The sequence below is a fragment of the Danio rerio genome, chromosome 3 (genome assembly GCF_049306965.1).
Source record: "Danio rerio strain Tuebingen ecotype United States chromosome 3, GRCz12tu, whole genome shotgun sequence".
In the NCBI taxonomy this organism is placed as follows: Eukaryota; Metazoa; Chordata; class Actinopteri; order Cypriniformes; family Danionidae; genus Danio; species Danio rerio.
Window position 1 is genome coordinate 28,485,138 of NC_133178.1, and position 22,599 is coordinate 28,507,736.

A 22,599-nucleotide genomic window follows, 5' to 3' on the forward strand; every position below is an offset into this window, starting at 1 on the left:
AGTAGCGTGGCTCTGGCGTTATTCACCAATGAATGAAGCGGATACGGATAGTCGGCCACGGTTACAGTGTATAATGCACAGATATCACAGCTAATCCATGATAAACATGGTGGAGAAAACTCGCGCTGCAGAGTAACTATGATGTCTATCAGACGTTGGATTTTGGTTGTCAAACCTGACAAATACATGTCAGTAATTGACATCATTATAGTGTTGGTTTAAGATGTTGGCACGATGTTGGATTTTGGTCACTTTCCAACACAACCTAAAATGAACAAAATATCAACGTCATTTCAGCTCGTTATTGGACGTTAAAATAACTCTGTCCTTAGGGGCTTGCAACCTAAACCTAACCTAATACTAACGTCTTATGAAATGGCAATCTCCAGTTTCTTTGACTTGATAGTTTATCTGTCTGTCTGTCTGTCTGTCTGGCCATGTTCATTTCTATACAAGGATTGACATCTTAATTTTTTTAATTGCTTCATTTTAATATATTTACATATTGAATTTTTAAAATATATGCATAATATACGAGATTCTCAGCACGGCGTGTGACATTGAAATGTCTTCTGACGCTCTAGAGGAGACACGTGCGAGATTACTTCAAGTCTTGTCCTCAAGAGAGCAATTTAAGGAGCGGAAGACTCCATTTGCTCTCCATTTTCTCTTATTGCCATTTAATCTTATCGCTGTCAATTGAGAAATTAATGAGATCTTTTTCCTATCCTATGGGCGAGTCTCACCTTGGAGGAGATCATATCGTAGCACATGCTGCTTAGTGTTTGCTCCAGTCCTGATGTATTACAGGCCTCAAGCGTAATGTTTCATACAGGACAACACTCTGACAGTCCATTAAGATGTCCCCAAACATTACCGTGCATAATGTCATATTCATTTATTCATGATCTTATTTCGTGCCATGGGTACTCACATAATGAGCATACTGTATGTGCTGTTGGTGAGGCTCTGGCTCTGTGGAGGATGGACAGAGATAAGTGGTGTAGTTAGAGAAGGGGGTATACTCTTAAAATATACCCCAAGTTTATTTATTTTTAAAGGTCCAGTGAAATTAAAAGTATGTTTTTTAGATGTTAGTTTCAGTTTGGTCATTTTTAGGATATCTATGTGCTCCAAAACCGTGACGAATTTTGCATTTAGAAGATATAAAACTGTTATAAACATCTAAAGCTTTGTTTGTCACTTCCACCTAAATAGATCAACAATTATTTTACGTCATCTTATACTTCAGTTACTCCTCAAATTGACCATTTAAATACTGTCTCCTATCTAAAATGCCCCACCCCCTTCAAAATGCTTCTTAATTGCTTTTCATTTTATACGCTTGAACTCAAGCATTCTCATTGGCAGAGCTGTGATAACAACAAAACGCTATTGGTTGTTTTCTTTTAAGGGAAGGAGCTACTCTATGTCAAACCCTCTTTTAATTTTTCAGTGGCGATTACATCAAACATCAATTAAAAAATGCACATTTAAAAGCACTTCATAAGATCTTTAAAGCAAGAAATCACGTGCATCACGTGTTATAATATAACATTTAAAACTAGCATTGATATTAATATAACTATGTATTTCGAGTGAAATACAAGCTTTTTTGATGCTTTTTTAAAAGCTATTATGTTTGATACACACAGGTGCATGGTATCACACTCTTTTTGCAGCACATGCACCAGACACTTTTACAAACACATACAAAGACTCAGCAAGAAAGACAGTGCTTTGGAATGCACTAATCGTCTTGCACTTCAGACTGCCTGCTCTTAAATATCACGCCATGTCAAAATACATACAGTATTTATGTAAATCTCATGTATAACCATTTAGTAGCAGTATAGTATAGTCAGCTAGTTCCCAGATGGTTGTAGGTTTCAAATATTTATATTCCTAAGCTCTCCACTATGTTCTATTTTTGTATTTCTCTATTAATACATACTGTAGCACTGTAGTCCTGTGAGACAGGACATTTCACTTGACTGTAAATCTGCTCATTTAATAACAATTATTCTCTCATTTTGCATGTAAGAAGTGCTAGTATTTTTAAAATATAAAATATCTCCCTGAATTGCTTTAGGGGCAATTGTCGAAATTTTTGCAGATTTATTGAAAAAGAAAAACTGAAATATCACATGTTCCTGTGTTTAGACCCTTTGCTGTAACACTCTTTAACCAGGTTGCACATTTGCACTATAGACACTTTCTTAATCACGCTATGTCTCTTGGAAATCTTGTGCACCTCAAATTGTGCTTCATACAGGTGAGTGGGCTTAACAAACCACCTGTAGTAAAACTGTATAAACATTCTTCTCTTTATTTAAACTTTATCTTTCAAGGACTCAATAATGAACTCGATGTTTGCTATAAATGTACTATCTTGTACTGCTTGCTTCAACCTTGAATAACTATTTTCCACAATATTAACCTTAAATACCTCTTTTGCACAATATTCACCTTTAATACCTCTCTTCCACAATATCCAGCACAATATTGTTCAGTTTAATGTAAATGTACTTGTATAGCCTGTCTTAGTTAAGTATCTTATTGTATATGTGAGTTATACATAGTTTTTTTAAAAAGCTCTTACTGTATGTCCAGTGTTGTGTTTGTATTCATGCTTAATTTACTTAGCACTATTGTCCAAGAAGACATAACATCTCTGTATGTCCACACATGTAGCTGTCCATTGTGCATATATATACAGACAGACAGACAGATAGACAGACATATAGATAGATAGATAGATAGATAGATAGATAGATAGATAGATAGATAGATAGATAGATAGATAGATAGATAGATAGATAAATAGATAGATAGATAGATAGATAGATAGATAGATAGATAGATAGATAGATAGATAGATAGATAGATAGATAGATAGATAGATAGATAGATAGATAGATAGATAGATAGATAGATATATAGATAGATAGATTATATATTTTTCTAAGCTAATTAAATAAAAAACAGACTTTAAAACACCACAAATGGCTGAAAATGTTGGCAGAAATTATGATTCTTTTCTAAACGGGGGCTTATATTTCTGACTCAATGAACAAAACTTTAGGTAACCTAAATATGTTGTGTTAAAAATATGAAACAACTGATATTCGCTGGTTTAAGCCTTGGCTGGGTCAGTTAACATTTCTGTGTGGAGTTTGCATGTTCTTCCCATGTTTGCATGAGTTTCCTCCGGGTGCTCCGGTTTCAAGTCCAAAAGACATGTGGTATAGGTGAATGGGGTAAGCTAAATTGTCCGTAGTGTATGTGTGTGAATGAGTGTGTATGGATGTTTCCCAGTGATGGGTTGCAGCTGAAAGGGTATCCGCTGTGTAAAACATATGCTGGATAAATTGGCAGTTCATTCAGCTGTGGTGACCCCTGATGAATAAAGGGACTAAGCCGAAGCAAAATTAATGAATGATTTTAAGGGATTTATTGTCACATTATTTAAAAAACACATGCAGTAGGTGGTTAAAAAGTATGATGCAAAAACAACATGCAAAACACTCAAAAAAAATTGTAGAAAAAGGTGTCTTTCATTGCAAAAAAAAAAAAAGCAAAGCAAAACAGATGAATGTTCTTAAAATACCAAATGATGCACATCTGATGACATTTAGGGGAGGTTATATGCTATGCCAACTGATAGAAATGTATATACACCAATGCCCCTGCATATACCTCTACTACACCACTGACTGAGACATTTCCACCTCTGCAGACCCGCGGTTAACACCTAGCTGCTGAGGTGCTGACAGTCACGCTCCTCCATCCAGACAGGAACATACGGCCAAATCCGCCCCCCTCTGCGGCTGTGCTCCAGACTGAGGACAGCAAATGCACAGGCAGAACCGCTGGAGAACACAAGCAATAATGAAAGCGATTTCCAAAGTCACACACAGTCGTTATGCCTACCAGTGTTACAATAACAAGCACAAATATAAATTAAAAGGATATTTTACCCAAAAATTACAATTCTGTCATCATTTACTTTCCTTTTACTTGTCACAAACCTGTTTAAGTTCCTTCTTCTGGTAAAAACAAAAGAATTAAAATCGCAAACCGGTAACGATTGACTTTCATAGCACTTGTTTTTCCTACAATGGATGTGAATGGATACAGGGTTTAGCATTATTCAAAATATCTTATTAGGTGTTCACCATCAAAAAAGGAAGTCATAAAGGTTTAAAACCACTTGAGAGTAAGTAATTAGTCAGAAAAATGATGCATTTTGAGGTAAACTATTTATTTAAGCTGATAGATGATCTGCATGAGTTCATTGTTCAAAGTGGTAGTGTTTGATACTCTGCAGTGTAGGGATATGACATGCGTGTTTGAACAGCTTATGAATAGGCAGAACTGCTGGAGAAGAGAAGCAATAATGAAAGTGATTTGTAAAGTCAAGCAAAATTGCATAGTCTTTAGCTTCAACGAGATGACAAAGTGCAGCTCCTTCCCATGAAGCAAAAAAAGTTCCCAAAGGACAACATTAGCGAAATATATATTTTCATTTATTAGGTGCAGGGGAGCAGGCCTCATTAAGTGTGTTTTATTGGTTGCCTTTTAAAAATATATGCATTGTGCTACACGCTGCTCTTTTCCATGTTTCCCTGCAACAACGTGTGACCATTGTTAGATTAAGCTGTATTGTGGCTTAACTGCTCTTGGGTGGCTTAACAATGTATCAGATGACTCTAATAGAAAAAATAAGTAAGCTGGCCAAAGTTTTCACAGGGAGAAGATGTTATTGAATACGCTGAATAACGCAGTTCCTTAGCATCAATGTTAACCCTTTGTCTTTATGTAACTTAACCCAAAGTACTGACAGTACTAGCAACAAACAAACCATTCTGTGTTTACTAGGCTCTGCAGGACCCTTTTATAAGGTGTTTCAGCTGTTGTTTTGCTTATGGCCCGAGTGTAAGGTACGGTTCGGTACTCTTTTATGGCCGTTTTCACTGTCAAAAGGTACCTAAAAGCGAACCGTATACTTTACCACTTTTTGGGTAACCTTTTAGAAGGGTTTCAGCACAAAAAAGGGCACCAAAAGGCTGAGCTAGACGTGCAGCTGGACACTATTGGTTTACAGAGATACAGCCCTAGCTTGAGCACAAGCAGAAGAATAAAAACAAACAAAGCGTAATTTTAAAATAAACAGCCAAGACTTTACACCATAATAATATATACATATAATAACGAGCAATGGTCGAACTAAGCATAAACAAACTTTGTTGTTGCTTTGACTTAAATGCACATAATCTCTTTACCATATTAAAGGGCCAGTACAATAAAAATATCCCATTCCAAAGGTTTTAGATCTAAGAGGTGTCTTACCATTCTATAAAAATCCTAAAACTTGTACGATAAAATTAATAATGCACTGTAAAATCATGCCATATTATTCAAGCAGTTTGAATGATGCATTTTAAAATTTTGATTACGTGGACTTTCAGCATAGCAACACACAACTCTAACTCTATAAATAAAATGATGTTTTGGTGGCATTTACTAAAGACGATTTTCCAAAAAAAATCGGATTGGTTTTTAGCAGTTTTATTGTGCATTTATGCAAACTTAAAAAAAAAGTTTTTTTTTTTTTTTTTTTTTTTTTTTTTTTTACTGTCTCAAATTCAGGGCTTAATTTGTGCAGGTGTTCTGAAGATCTGTGCTACCTCCTCAAAATGTGCTACTGGTAGCTCAATCTGTCATATTTCAGCTAAAAAACTGGGTTAGTGCATTTTGTCAGCTTCAAATGTCAATCAGAATGAGCTACTCTAATAAACTAATTAAATGTAAATGTAGTTAGTTTCGAGGGATAACACATATTGTCAGCTTCAAATATCTATCGAAATGAACTACTACTCTATTGAATTATGTAGAAAAAGGTGTGGCAGCTTCAAATGTCTATCAGAGTAAACTACTGCCTTATTATTATTTTTTTATTTCATTAGTTTTATATTTAATTAGTTTATTAGAGTGGTTCATTCCGATTGACAATTGAAGCTGACAGAATGCGCTATCCCTGTATTTTTATTTTTATTTTTGCTGAAATATGACAGATTGAGCTGCCGGTAGCACAATCTGAGGAGGTAGCACAGATCGTCAGAACACTGGAACACGCCGGAGCTGGATCCGGCACCTCTGAAATCTGATTCGGCACCTCATTTTACTGAGCCCCCTCCACTACCGCCCTCTTCCCCCGACAGAAATTAGAGCATACTAACTATGTACAGATGCCTTAAACCATGCCGAAGGGCGATTGTCCCCCCTTCACTCTTCCCTGACGGCCTGCGCTCACACTGCATTTATCCTTCCGAACCAGAGCATGCTTATGTCATCGATGATGTGAGTGTTCAGTTTAACAGGAAGAGAAGCGCTCTTGCTCAGTACAGTGGAGATTGCTTTAGTCATATCATTTTAGTTGTTTGGGATGCAATGACTTGCAGTCAAATTTTTCGCCAAAAAGAACCACAACTTTTGACGCTCATAAATAATCTTAAAAATTCTTGTGCTGCACATATTAGGAGGTTTGCTGAAACTGCAGCTGCAGTTGACGTGCAGCGAGGGCGTCTTTAACAAACCACAACAGGTTGTGTTCATTGAACGATTAATAAATCCATATGAAACAGTCCCTTAAAAGTGAAATCTCATCTTCAGTTTCGGGCTCAGGCGTGCTTTGCACTCACACTATAAGTGCACCTTGCCAAAGCCGAACCTAACCGCACTCTGGCACATCTCTTCCAACCGGGCCACAGCCGGCTAATTGAGCCACGCCTGGGCTTGATTTGGAATTTCACAGTTCAGATAGCATAATGTGAGTGCACCCTAAATTTTTGGCCGGTTAGTGAAATGATACATTTGTTTGTCCAAAATTCCCGAAAATACAAGACATACACTACAGTATCAGGTTTCTCACAAATATATAGTCATCCTACTCATCTTTTCTCTCTTTTCTCTAAGTGGGAGATCAGGTATAATGCTCCACATTGTGTCTGTATTGATTCCAGCACTGCTACAGACTTTGAAGGCTATTGATGGGAAGTAAATGGTGCCCTGTGTCTCATTCTGATGGTACGAGTATCTCCTCCCTCACCGTATTTTTTTTCTTTTCCTTCTCTGTCACACATTGTCCTGTTCTGTTGGGTAACAACACACAATTCTATGCTGGAAATTCACATCCAATTTTAGTTGCAATCCCGGAAGCCATTGTGAATTATGGAGGGGATGCTTTGTATGGTGGTCCGGGTCCAAAGGGGCCAAGCAGTGCTGTTGTTGAGCAGAGCCGCTCAGATGGCTGTGTTTACATCAGGCACCAGTGCTGGCAAAGCCTCCAGTCACAGCAAATGGTGCTGTTGGCTAAACATACTGCTGTCAGGAGACTGCCACTGTCAACTTCATCTGGGAGAATTCAACAAGACCGGCTATCTCAGGGAAGCCAAAGTCTTGAGGCGCAGTCTACATTTCAGCCTTAAGCCCAAGAATCAAGAAAGGTTGTTAGGCTGAAGGTGTTTAGGAAACTGCATTTACCTATTGAAGGTATAGTTCGTCTAAAAAATCCAAATTCTGTCATGATTTACATACTCGTCTTTCACTTGTTCCAAACCTGTTTGAGTTTCTTTCTACTGTTGAACACACACACATAAAAAAAACGATTTACTAAAGAACGTTGTAAACCAGCAGCCACTGACATTCATAGTAGGAATCAAAAATAATAAGCTGTGTCTTATTTCAGAGGCTAATAAGCATTAATAAGCGTTAATAAGCGGTGATAAATTTTAAAATGTTTTTTGAGTGATTTTAAAACTTATTTTTAGCAATCTGACGGCAATGTGAGTGTACAAATGCTGGAAATATATTTCCTTTGATTCATACATGTACACATAAAAATGTAAACTTTAAAATCCCGTTTTAGTAGAACATTTAATACTCTTTTTGTTTATTAACATGTCTTTAGATATTCAAGTAAAATGAAACTTAGTTCATGCAATTAAAACTGCAATCCGATGTTTCTTTTTTAAAAACATCCTGCCGTATCAGTGTGCGATGAATCTTGGGATGTTCAAGGTTGCGAAGGATCCACCGGTTGTGTCCTTTATACCTGGAAAACGAAGGATGCATTTGAAGGAGCCTTCGAATTTCTTTGAAATGAGATGGTCTTCGATGACTTAGCACCTTTTAAATGCATCTTTCGGAGAATGCAGCCTCTGAAATGAGACACAGCTAAAAAATAGTGAATGTCAATGGCTGCCGCTTTCCAACATTCCTTAAATATCTTCTTTTATTAACATATAAACTCCAACAGGTTTGGTTAAGGAGAAGGATGAATAAATGAGGATGCAGTTTTCATTTTTGGGTAAACCCTCTCTTTAAGGTATTCTGAGAGGTTTTAAAATGTTGGTACATGGATGATCAGTGTGGGTTTCCTTTAAAACAGTATAACTCACTGTGCTTAACCACCAAAGTATAGTGCATCATTGGAAGACTTAACAAGCTTGGTTTCATGAAATCATATATGGTCATACCTCCACACTTATTTAAATTAAAGGGCATTCTGTGGTTTTGATTAAATGAACTATAAAAATATCTCGATTGTAATGAGTGATTATTTGAGTCACTGTTGCCTTTCTATTAGCTGAAACCAGTCTGGCCAATTTCTCTGACCTCTGGCATCAACAAGGCATTTGCGCCCACAGAACTGCCGCTCACTGGATAGTTTCTCTTTTTCAGACCATTCTCTGTAAACCCTAGAGATGGTTGTGGGTGAAAATCCTAGTAGATCAGAAGTTTCTGAAATACTCAGACCAGCCCGTCTGGCACCAACAATTTTGCCACATTCAAAGTCACTTAAATCACCTTTTTTTCCTCCATTCTCCATTGACCCAAAACAACTTTTCAATTTAAGAAACATACATAAAGGGAATAAACAGGGATTGTTTGATTTCAATGTCAGCTATACAAATAAAAATCAACCCTTTCACGTAAATATCCAAATCAGCCTAACATTTGTCCTGAAAACACTTTTTTAGTCACTCTGAAAACTGAGGCAGCTCTGGGTTCATAGTGGGGGAAAAGATGTGCACCTGGTGTCATAATTCAATCAAAATAATTCATGTGTAAAACGAATGCAGGGATCTGCGTGTGCCAGGACACAAACATTAGCGCTTCACAAAAGAGCTGACGATGAGCTTATTTTTCTGAAGATAATCTCAGGAACAGGTTGTGCGAGGTGTCAAAAGAGACTGCTGTTATCATCTCTTTGTACAGATGTGCCCATAGATAAGTATGCGGTTTGGGTCACAGATGATGATGATGATGATGATGATGAAGATGAACTTCCTGTCAGCTGTGTCATTTTTGCCCTCTGTTCTCCCACTTTCCACATCTCGGCTAGTATCTGAACTGTGAGCAAGAAAGCGTGTGTGTATGTCTGCCTGTGTTTTTTCTTAGAGTAATAAGGAACAATATGAATTTTTAATGAAGAGCAGCATGGCTTCTCTTTACTCTCTCAGATCGTCAGATCGCTTTCCAGGACAAGGAGTCTCTAATCTTCACAGTGCTTGTATGCATGTGTGAATGCATTCACACACTCGGGAGTGAACAGAGACAGTGGAGCTAAAATATGAAGAGTGTCATGTTAAAATACTTTCTCCTATCGTGCTGCAATCCGCAGAGTCAGCTGTAAGCAAGCTATTTGTACAGTGATTTGCTGAAGAGTATAAACACAGTGGCTGTGATGTATAGGGCACAATAGTAACTGCCCGCTTTGGTTGTCATTGGTTTTAAAAGTAATTGTGCTATTAATTTTCTCGGCAGGCATTTCCAAAGCATTTCATTTTATCCAGAGATGAGATGGTGCATAATATGCATTATAAATGAACTTGGGTTTTGTGTATTTTTTGTCACTTTTGATTAGTTGCGTTTATCTTTTTTTAAGAAAAAAAAAAAAAGTTTTGACACCAAATTTTGAAATGGTATATTTAGGGCTCTATTTTAGTGATCTGAGCGCAAAGTCTAAAGTGCATGGCGCAAAAGCATTAAGAGCATATTTGAATCCACTTTTGCTATTTTAAGGATGAAACAATACGGTTTGCGCGGCAGCGCATGGTCTAACAGAATTCTGCTTATTCTCTTAATGAGTTATGGGTCTGTTTTGAGCATAACAAGCATTAAACCAATCAGAGTCTCGTCTCCCATTCCCTTTATGAGTCAGTTGCGTTGCACCATGGCACATTTACTATTTACATGTGGACATTGTAAGTAGAAAAATTTAACACTTCACTAGCGAGAAAACAGCTTCAGCGTGAGGCTATAGAATGAGTCTCCTCCATTTGGCCTCTTTACTTTCTCTTTACTTCTTTTTTACTCTTTACTCCTTTACTTTTGTGGATAAGAAAACGGTCCAGACAAGACATCCATTAGCCTGCATATTTAATTTTGTTTGTTAAGCACAAAGATTTGTTTCAAAACTATTTCGAAATTCATTCTCCGGTAAACAAATAAATGGACAATAATAATGAAGTGCGGTCAGAAATTTATCCAAAGTTATATCCAAACACACGTCTTATTCTTATGCCCCATATGCTGACGCATACTTCTCCAAAATCTTGCAGATGGACACATCTAAACTAGTTTTTATAAAAACAAATATAAATATGCATATAATACATAATAATAATACTAACACTATACAAATGCAAATTGTCATGAATAAACTGAAAAAAGCTAAGCTATTTCAGTTCCTCAAAATAGCAACGTGCCAACAACGCAGCTTAACACACTTCCTTTTCAGACTAGCACACCCATGAGTCCACAAAGTGGTGCAAATGGATTTGCTATTTAAACAAAGTGGCACAAAACGGAAAATTACAGTTGCGCTGGTCTGAAAATCAAACAAATCAATCCAAACACGTCTTGTGCCTTATTTTACCGGTTGTATGATCGGGCCCTTAATGTTTACTTGTAAGTTGCTTTGGATAAAAGCATGTGCTAAATGAGTAAATGTACTGTATATTTAAGTGTACATGTATTTGTTATGTTTATAGATTTGTTTACATATTCAGATTTTAAACGGTTTTTGACCAATTACTTTATGATTGGTGAATCTCTCTTTAAAACTATAGATGGTATACAGCTCTGGAAAAAAAAAAAATCTTTGGATTTGCATTTTGATATTTTTGTGTTTAAAATGACATTGTTCTTTTATTGTATAAACTACTAAAAGCAATTAGCATGTTCACCATGTTTCATTAAGAGTGCTTTTTTGGCATAACAAAAAAGATTTTCATATATGTTTATATTCCATTTTAAACAACAAAATGCCAATGTTTTAATTTCAAAAGAGTTAAGAAATCGATCTATAGGGTGAAATAACAATGATTTTCAACCAAAAGTGATATACAGTATTAATATAATTTAAAATGTCAATATCTGTTTTCGAAATGTGGAAGAAATGTTTATTATATAATGAATTAAATATTAACATTTAACTCAAACCGATACGTAATACATAAATTAAATGCATAAAAAAAATAATTTTCAAGTGGTTTAAAAAACTTCCCAGAGCTGTAATTTTTACTCTAGGTAAATTTCTTTTTCATTCATTTTTTTTTTCTTTTTCGGCTTAGTCCCTTTACTCATCAGGGGTCACCAAAGCAGAATAAACTGCCAATTTATCCAGCATATGTTTTACACAGCGGATGGACTTCCAGCTTTAACCCAACACTGGACACTTGCATTCACACAAATACACAACAGCCAATTTAGCTTATTCAATTCACATGTCTTTAAACTGTAGGGAAATCCAGAAACTGTACAGAAATGCCAACTGACCCAGCCAGGGCTCGAACCAGCAACCTTCTTGCTGTGAGGCGGTTGTGCTACGCACTGCGCCACCATGACCCTTAATTTATTTTTAAATTATTTAAATTTACATTTATAATCCAACAGGTTTGTTCTTATTAGACCCAAATTTGAATTAAAGCAACCTATCTTTTTTTGTAGCGTAATTTACGTCGACTGAGGTAGACTAACATGGATTATTATCTAAACATGTTCAAACAGTGGACCACACTAGAGTTTTACACTTTAAATATCTCAATGAAGAAAATAAATAGATATTACTGCTTGTCCGACAGCATCACTTCAACCTCTGGCTCCACAAAACACTGCTTTGTTAGAACGTTATAAACCTGTCTGGAAACAGTCATTATTTTTCTTAATGAGTTTCATTTTGTGCTGCTAGTGAAGCTGAATTTAGATCATTCTGAAAGGCTTCTGTCAATCTGTGCTGTGAGACGAATAGGAAGTTAAAGGGAAAAGAGAGTAGCAGGGGTCCAGGGATACTGACCTCTGACTGTCCACACTGTTTCCACTGCTGCACACGCAATGCATCCCTGCTCAGCACTGCGTGAGTCTAATTAAAGCAATTAATCAGCTGAATTACGCTGAGATCACACACCGCTCCACCGGCTGATCCCTGGGGCCCTTGAGTGACCACAGCTAGAGCTAAGTGAACTGCTGCCTCAGTGACATCATGTTTTTAGGGTTAGTAGCGATGAGATGTTTGGATGAATACTGATCAAAAGCAGAAAATTAGGGAGCGCAGTGAGATGTTCAGCATTAAGAAGGACAAACATCTGATATTTTTATGTATATTGTTTTAAGGATTTTGTCAAATGCTCTAAGATACATGCATTTCCAGACTCTAAACATTTGAGGCACAGAGGAAATTGTGGTTGTATTTCCATTTTCTAATGAAATGTGATGAAGAATGATAGTTATATGTAGATAATTGGTATGCATGTGTGCATGCGTGATTAAAATAAAAAATATGAAGCTAGTGCTGAGGGTATTTCAGAACTGTTACTCATGTTACTGCAAAACCAGAACTTCCTCATGTATCTTTCATAAGATGATTATCATAAACTTGTTCAAATGTGTGGTTTAGGCTATGTAAAACGCACTTGTGTTTGTTATTTAAAGTTATTAGTTTTCTAAGCAGCAGTTGTAGAAGAAAATAAAACTTGATGGTCAGTCAACGGTGCAAGTCAGGCAATTGAGAATTTTTTTCTTTTTTTAAATATTTCCCAAATGATGTTTACCAGAGCAAGGAAAAGTTCACAGTGTGTCTGATAATTTTATCTTCTGGAGAAAGACTTATTTGTTTTATTTCAGCTAGAATAAAAGCAGTTTTTAATTTTTTATAAACCACTTTAGGGTCAATATTTTTAGCTTATTTAAGCTATATTTTTTCAATAGTCTACAGAACAAACCATCATTATACAATAACTTGCCTAATTAAACTAATTAACCTAGTTAAGCCTTTGAATTTCACTTCAAGCTGTATAGAATTGTCTCGAAAAATATCTAGTCAACTATTACTTACTGTCATCATGGCAAAGATAAAATAAAAATCAGTTATTAGAAATGAGTTATTAAAACTATTATGTTTAGAAATGTGTTGAAAAAATCTCTCTGTTAAAAAAAAAACTGGGGGAAAAAATAAACAGGGGGGCAAGTAATCCAGGGGCTTTAATAATTCTGACCTCAACTGTACATAATATAAATAATGCAAAACGAAACCATAAGATCACAGAATGAAAGAGATCTTAACACGAGAACGTACAAGTAGCCGCAGAGTCCTCCAGAAGCTGGCAGACACTTATTTATATGCATTTAACCAATTGGTGAGCAAGCAGGCATCCAATTAAGATCTGCCACACCTAAACTGTAATCTTGGGGTCATCACACACACATATATTTTGAAATAGATATTTAAATTCTATAATTCTATATTAATAAACTATATATATATATATATATATATATATATATATATATATATATATATATATATATATATATATATATATATATATATATATATATATATATATATTATGTTATAAAAAACAAACGTTCATTTTGGATGCGATTAATTGTAATTATTCTTCGCCCAGCACTAATATTTGGTCGAAAAATATTTTGTGCGGGACCACTTCCTTAACAAGTGTCAGTTATACACTGTTTCTAAACGATGAGTCAAAACTTAATTTCCAGAACAAGCATGTAAAAATATTAAGAATCTTTCTAAATTTCTTTTCTAAATGTGCTTTTTGTGGAAAGAAAGCGTGTATGAAAGGGCCCTTTTTGAAAATACCGGTAAATTTGTTCTGACAATTTTTCAAAAAGAGAAGTTTCCGGAATGTTGAACGCAGAAGGAAATATTTTTCCAGACACATTTAGCTTCTAGATGTTAGTCAGGTAATGTCTTTTCTAGAAAAATTCTGTAATGTCCTTGCCTGTGTGATCAAAACATTTTTGAATAAACCTGTAAAGTCATTCTGGAAATTTTCCGTATATTTACCAATAACAATGTGTGAAAGGGGCTTCTGACTGTATTCACAGAGACTGAAAACCTTCACCATCAGCATAATTCATAATGTGCATTTATTATGCACTTGAGTAGGTGACAAACCTGTTACACTTTCTGTAAAGATAAGGAAATTCTGCTAATAGTGGAATGTTTATTTGGAAAGCCAGAACATCAGAGCATCGCAGGAACATGCTAGTTGAGTTGAATCAATTGTGCCCCACAAAAACTGCATAAATGTATCCACTAACTCTTCAGAAACCATCCTGGCTCATTCTAGAAAGGTGTAGCTAGGGTCATTGCTGACATTTTGTCTGACTGTGTAAGATTCACCTGTATTGTTGCTTCTGGAGTATCAGAAGTTCAGAACAATGTTTAAAAGCTCCACCCTGCAGCAGCAGCTCATTTGCATTTAAAGGGACATGCTTTTTGCCATAGTAATGCTATCTGCTTGTTAAATTCATTCATTCATTTTCTCATTATTAATCTGGGGTAGCCACAGCGGAATGAACCACCTGCTTGGTAAATGGTGACATATGAAAAACTTTCCAGGTCCAAGCTGGATTTGAATTGAGAAAATATTAGTATATGACCACTTTTCAGTCATATCACACATTAAAGTGAATTTGATGTCAAATCATTGTGTACACAACAGTCTCTGGACTCACAGACACCAATAATTGAACAATTTATAAAACAATTAATCACTTTCTGGCCATCAGATATTAAACATGGATACATATATTGCGATCGTTATTTTCGAAAGTATTACATCTATTTGTAAACATTTATTACTGCCATTGGTTGAGTCTCCACATGTTGTTTGATAGAGCGCTTGGACCCGGAAGCTGCTTTGCGTGACGTCACACTTAACAAAGTGGATAATAAAATATCTGTGGGCTATTTTTTTAAACTTCACAGACACATTCTGGGGACACCACAGATGTATTATCTTATAAAAATGGGCGTAATGTGTGCCCTTTAAGTGACTGGCAGCCCTCTGGGTTCATATCTATCTTCGTTTGGCTTCATCCTCTCAAAGCCGTACACACAAACACAGGCTCTAAGGGTCACAGCGGTGGTTCTGGCACGACAGCATCTCAATGCTCGGCTTGTGTGCGCGTGTGTCTCTGCGTGACTTAGGCATTGTGTCTCTGTGTTTGGAGGCGACCAATGGCAGAGCGGCGACGTCAAGCTGCTGTGTGTCACTATCAGGAAGTGATAGGGGACGAGAGGACAGCGTCACGAGTCACGGGCTCATAGCAACAGCAAGAAAGAGGAGGAGTGTGAGAATGAATTAACACCTTTAACGGCAGCGGCCTATTAAGTCTGCAGAAAAGCAGACAGACATGAAGAAAGAGAGATGAAGAGAGAGATTGAGACACGCCATAATGATGAAAAGAAAACAGGAATGCTGGTAGTAGTGGAGGAAATGAATTGTGATGAAATGCAGCATATGCAGGACACATGTGGCACGGTTTTTTGCAATGTAAATCTATACCTTCTGTACAACACAGAAATTGGCTGATTAATCAGTGGTGTTATTGTGTTAAGTCCTTATGTAAAAGCAGTGGGAGTTTTTTTTCTTTTTCTTGGTTTTAAGTTAAAGTATTCCTCAAATTAGGTCAGATTAGGTAGTTATAAATTAAGTGTTTAAGATATTGTTACAACTGCCTTGCAATTAGTTATTCAATTGACAATTAGATTTTTGGCGCATTTTTATTGCTTAAACAACATAAACAATAACTTGTTGTGAGTTAAGTACTGGTGACATTAGATTATGATAATAATAACAATAATAATGATAATAATAATGTTCTATTAATATTATATTTATTTCATTATAATAAAAATAATGTTATTATTATTAATGATATAATTATTTAATTGATATTGATAATAATAACAATGTTTGTATTATATTATTTAATTAATAGATAATAATACAATATTAGTAATAATGTTTTATTATCATATTTAATTGATAATAATAATAATATATTCATAATAATGCTTTTATTATATTTATTTAATTGATAAAAATAATAATGCTTTTAAATATTATTATAATATTTATTTAATTGATAATTATAATAAAAATAATAGTAATAATGTTTTTATTATTATATTTAATTGATAATAATATTAATAATAATGTTTTTATTATTATATTTATTTTACTTGATAATAATAATAATAATTATTATTATTATTATTATTATATTATTATTATATTATTATTATTATTATTATTATTAATAATAATAATAATAATAATATAATTATTATTATTACAATCATTTTTGTTAGATCGGGTCCATTAATATTAAAAATATTAACAAATAAACAAATTTTTTATCAAATGTAAGTGAATGTTGAAATTTACATTCAAACGATTAAACACTTGAAATAAAGTACATTCAACTAATATTAACAAATGTAACCCGAATTTAACATTTAATATTTTATTTATGTTTGGTTACTTTACGTTAGGATATGCATCACCTTTCAAATAATTTATTTAAATGAAGTGCAGACCACATTAGCAAATGGTTTTCTTGTTTAAGCATCTTTTTGACATTATATTTTCTTAGTGTTTTTTCTTAAAATCTACAGCGACAGTTTTAAAAACAACCACACTAGAGAAGTAGTCTGTTTACAAAATTTTAAATCTTGCTTCTAACATATTCATGCCGAGCTTAGGATGTTTGTTTTTTTTTTGTAGTTTTGCTCACTTTCTTTCACTGCAGAATAGAAAATGATATGCACTCAGTGAACTTCCAGATGCTGAAAAGGGAAAGCTGCTGGGGAAAGAGAGCGTGCAGAAGGGAAATATGTATGGATAAAAGGAAGTCGGAGAAAGTAAGCATGGAGGAGAGGAAGAGAGGCACAGGGGAGGTGGTTTGACGCATCCAGACTGCAACCATTGGCTTTTTTCTTCATTAGGGATCAGAGGGAAAAAACTGCAGCGAAGCAGTGCTCTGAATCCTGGATGCATTCATCTCCCTGTCCTCCAGTTCATTCTTCAAATCCATCCATACACATCTTTCCACCGTCATAACTAACAGTTCCATCTCTTTGTCTTAATATCTTTCTGCTCCCAGACTCCTTAAAGGGATAGTTCATCAAAAAATGAATATTCTGTCATCGTTTGCTGGAAGACTTTACTGCTGCGTTTTAAATCCTGGTGAGAGGTCTAATAATTCAGGCTCATTTTGAACAGTTTCTAAGCATCACAAGTTGCTATTTTACTGAATGCAAGAACCCAAGAAAGCATTCAAATAACAGATGAGGTGAGAAAAATATAGATTATATGCTTAAATGTAAAATTTAAGATTTTATTACAGAAAGGAATGAAGTCTGGTGCAGTTAAAACTATCATCTAAAGTTTTCTTTCAATTACAGCTTTACAATCTCACATTTCAGACCTTTCTCCTTCAGTTTAGTGAGTGCAATTCCATGTTATGGACTCACACTTGTAAATTATCACCTTTGAACTGGAGTTTCTTTTCGGAATTATGAGTTTGCCTCTCATTCTTTCTAGTTTTGAAAAATCAGATAGCTTTAGGATAGAAAAAGTCCAGACAAGAATTTATCTTCATAGTGTGTACTTAATTTTACCCATTAATCCAAAGTTAAACAGTTGAATTTTACTATTTATTAATCCATTCAGCTGACTTTTGGCTGTGGTGAAAGCACATTTAGCTTAGCTTAGCAAAAATAATCGAATGAGGTAAGACCATTAGCATCTCGCTCAAAAATCACCAACGAGTTTTGATAATGTAAAGCTGGACTCTCCTGTAGTTACATTGTGTACTTGATTAGTAAAGTTCCTTGATTATTATGCCTGTATGAAAGCATAGTTCCAAGGCACATCAGCCTAGACCAGGGGTGGCCAGTCCTGTTCCTGGAGATCTACCTTCCTGCAGATTTCAGTTGCAACCCTTATCAAACACACCTGTCTGTAATTATCAAGTGGATTTCAGGTCCTAATTAATTGGTTCAGGTGGGTTTGATCAGGGTAGGAGCTAAACTGTACAGGAAGGTAGATCTCCAGAAACAGGATTGAGCACCCCTGGCCTTGAAAATAGGAACTTTTTATAAATAATTTATAATTAATTAATTTCAAAACAAAAAAGAAATTACTTTCATCAGTCATATACACAATGTAACTAAAAAGTATTCAAGCCTTATCTAGGAAAATAATTTAAACTCTTTGGTCTTTTTTTGAGTGAAATGCTAATGGTCTAATCCAATTCAATCATCTATGCTATGCTAGGCTAAAAGTGCTCCTGCTTGACCCTGAAATTGACTGAATGGATTCAAAAATGGTAAAACCCAACTGCTTCACTCTAGGAGACTTGTAAAATGAGAATTAATCTTCCTAGTGTGTACTTCATTTCAACTTATTCCTCTTGAGTTTAACAGTTGAATTTTTACCATTTTTATTTCATTCAGCTGATCTTGTGCTCTGGTGAGAGCACATTTAGCTTAGCTTAGCATAAATCATTGAATTGGATTAGACTATTATTTTCTTGCTCAAAAATCACCAAAGAGTTTTGATAATTTCCTTATTTAAAGATTGACTCTTCTGTAGCTACATTGTCTATTTGATTAACATTGTGTGCTTGATTATTATGCTTGAATGAGAGCATAGTTCCTATAGGCACATCAGCCTACAAAATAGCAACTTTTCATTAGTAATTCAAAAATAATTAAGTTATTTTAAAAATATTATTATTAAAATAGCAATGTTTCCTTCCATTAGTCTCAAACACATGATAACCATAATATTCAAGCCACAACTAGGAAAATAATTTAAACTCTTTTTTGAGTGAAATACTAAAGGTCTAATCCTATTAAATGATCTATGCTAAGCTAAAATTGCTCCTGCTAGACCCAGCAATTGGCTGAATGGATTCAAAAATGATAAAAACCCACCTGTACAACACTATAGGAGAGTTGTAAAATGAGCCTATATTTTTAAAGAAAAGTGCAGTGTTTCTTTAAGAACTTCTCATTTACCTGCACATCTTATGCACACTACTGTGTCTTAAACTTGTCCGTCACCCTGTCCGTCTCTTACGTCTCCATGCACACAGACTATATGTGGCCCCTTGGTCGCTCTCTCAGCTCAGGAAGAGAAATCAATAGCCACAAATTAATCATTCTGCCTAAGGCAATCCAGCAGTAAGGGGGAGGGTTGGAGAGGTGTGCATGTATGTGTGTTGCTGAGGAGGAATTGGCAGTAGTACATGTTCCGACATTTGATTTAAGCTCTCCTTATGGCTAAACCAACATTATTTCATATCGGGAGTGGAACTGATGCTGTTACCTTAACGGTTATTTTGCTTGTTGTGGTATTTTGTTATTGGTCTCATTTTTCTTGTTCTGTTCAGATCATGTCAGTCAGGAAACTGTAGAAATGGAGATATGTCTTAAAGGAATAGTTCACCCAAAGCTGAAAAGTATAATTATTTACTCACCTTTACTTGTTCCACACCGGTTTGACTTTCTTTTTTTCTGCTTAACACAAAAGATATTTTGAAGAAAGCTGCAAACCTGTAACCATTGACTTTCATAGAGTCACTTTGGTTACAAGATTTTAAGCTTTCTTTAAAACATCTTCTTTTGTGTTCAACAGAAGAAGGAAAAACTCAAAGATTTGGAACCACTTGAGGGTTAGAAAATAGAGAGTCAGTTTAAACTTTTTGGTGAACTATCCCTTTAAGTCAGTGTAAAACTTCAATAAAAAATGTAAAGGTATATAAAGTTAAACTTAATATATTTAATAAGTTTGACTGATGTAAGTTGAGATGAAGTTCATTTGATTTAACTAAAGTAATTGAAGGCAGCAAGATGTTTTTACAGTGTAGATTATTTTCAGAAAACTTGATTTGAAATAGTTAGAGGCTTTTTTCATAAAATCTGTGTTAACTATTTTACTGACTCATGTACTTACATTATATTAATGTTTCAAAGAATGTTCAAATTGAGAGAAATAAGCTATTTTAATGAGTGACAGAGTGTGCACTGAGTCACCATGCTGATGTTATATGTTATAAACCCTCTATGTTGGGATGTTATGATGTTATACACCCCCTATTTCAAATTTTGGTTTATAGAACATATCGAAACACCAAAGATGCTTTAATGTTTTTTGTGTTTTATTAGAATGTAATGAACAGTATTGAAACAGAACCCTAAAATGTATTTAATATGATAAATATATGTAGTATGGCATCATGGTATGGTACGATCACAAGGTCAACTGTGGCATAATAAAAGCTCTGCTGCTTTTCTGCCATATGACACTCATCACTCATCAGCAATCGCTTTAGTGTTCTCAATTGGCTATGACAGCTTTAAAGGTTATTCTGCTTCATACTATGATGATAAGTTATGAATACTTTAGTTCATTCATGAACATGATTTCTCCAGGAGACTTCCAGGATATCATGAAGACAACCACTCCTAAGAGTTCACTCAGTCATGGATTTCTTTCTTTCTTTCTTTCTTTCTTTCTTTCTTTCTTTCTTTCTTTCTTTCTTTCTTTCTTTCTTCATTAATAAGGCCCTTTTACAATGTGGATTGTGTCAAAGCAGCTTAACAAAAAAGTTCTAGTAGATCGAAACTGTATCAGTCCAGTTTTCAAAGTTAAAGTTCAGTTTAGTTCAGCTCAGTTGGGTTTAAATTTCACTGCTGAAAGCCCAAACACTGAAGAGCAATTTTTTGTTTGTATACTTTATTGTCGCTCAAGGGGAAATTTTCTGTGAACCCAAAGAGTACTTCAAGTTCTACACAATAAACATTATAAAAACAAACATGCAAAAGAATTACATACACAAAGAAAATTATATGCACACTATTGATCAGTGTTCAACAGTCTGATTGATTATTGTCTATTCCACTTCCAGCGGAAGGTTCTCTATCTTCTACCAGAGGGTAAGAGATCATAACATGGGAATAGTACATGAAATTAATTGTTCAGAATTAATTCTTCATTCAAAGTGCATTGCTTGTAGAGTGTTTAAATACTGGTAAAGTTGTTTACAGATAAATTACCAAACCAGGTGGACAGACCATATCTGATAACATTCACAAATACAGCCTAATCAAATAAGTACATGATTTCCGTCAACACCATAGAACCACACCTTATGAAATAAACTCTTTGGTGAAGCTTTTCACAAATTTAATTGACATGAGTGTCCTGTGTAATAGACCTATTCATGTAAACTCCCAAATACTTGAGTGTACCTGTACCTTGATATGTACAAACACTGGTAAATGCTTGACAAAACACTTGCTCGACAACACACACAATTCATCGATGCGCAGCTCTACAAGTCCCAAGCCAAGCAACCCAGTGGCTACAGTGATGAGGAACAAACTTCACCGATTGACGAAAGTTGAAAGGGGAAACTAACTTGAGAGAAACCAGGCTCTTTTGGCTACAATCACCTCTGGATTTAAATATGTTATTGTAAATATGCAAGAAAAAAAAAACTTCTTTTTTATTTAGTCTTTTAGTACATGTCCTCTAGCTGTAAAAAATCTCCATACAGTGCCTTTAATTCAAAATCTTTTTAGGTAAGTGAGGTTTTTTAAAAATCTGCCCATTTGACAAGTGTTATGACTTGAGTCACATTAGAGTTTGAGCATGTGAATTTCTGCCGTGCTGTGCTGCGAAAAGAGGCAGAATTAAACAGGATCATTAGACATTCAAAAAAATTGTGCTCCATATTTTTAATTTTTCTCCAGAGAGGTCATGTTTTGATCTTCAATTGGTCTCACGCAGTCACGTGTGTGATTTCGCAAGTCAGAGTTTACCTAGGTTGAAGTTTTCAGCAAAGCAAACTGCAAAACTTGTCGTTTCCTGTTTGTCACATTTACTTATGTATAAATAGAAGTCTATGGGGAGAAAAGTGCAGTGTGACCGCAGCTTATTAAGATTAAGATTACAGGCTTTAACATTTTATTTTTAAATAGCCAGGTTGTCACCTCAGAGTTAAAAGGTTCTATCTGACATTTTTGTCAAAAACTTATTCACGTTATGTGATGTTTTTTTCATGTGAAGTTATTTACATTTTAAGACTTTTTATTAAAAAAAACAACAAAACAAGTTTGTCTACAAAGTTGAATTCTAGCTTGGCTCTATAAGGTTCTTTCTGTGAGCCAATCAGCATTATGAATGCGTGCACGAGGAC

General features: G+C 35.0%; 1 protein-coding gene and 1 long non-coding RNA gene across 5 annotated transcripts in view; one reads left to right on the plus strand and one right to left on the minus strand.

Annotated features, from left to right (window-relative positions):
* Positions 1-22,599, minus strand: part of LOC141381214 (uncharacterized) — a 150,983-nt gene that overhangs the window by 24,284 nt on the left and 104,100 nt on the right. Inside the window, exon 4 of one of the 4 annotated variants that reach the window (XR_012401039.1) lies at positions 3,440-3,872. The exons of the other annotated variants lie outside the window; for them this stretch is intronic. This is a non-coding gene — a long non-coding RNA (uncharacterized lncRNA). Of the gene's footprint in view, positions 1-3,439; positions 3,873-22,599 lie in introns of those variants that run through there. 4 annotated transcript variants of the gene reach the window in all.
* cacng2a (calcium channel, voltage-dependent, gamma subunit 2a) overlaps positions 1-22,599 on the plus strand; it is a 131,422-nt gene that overhangs the window by 23,076 nt on the left and 85,747 nt on the right.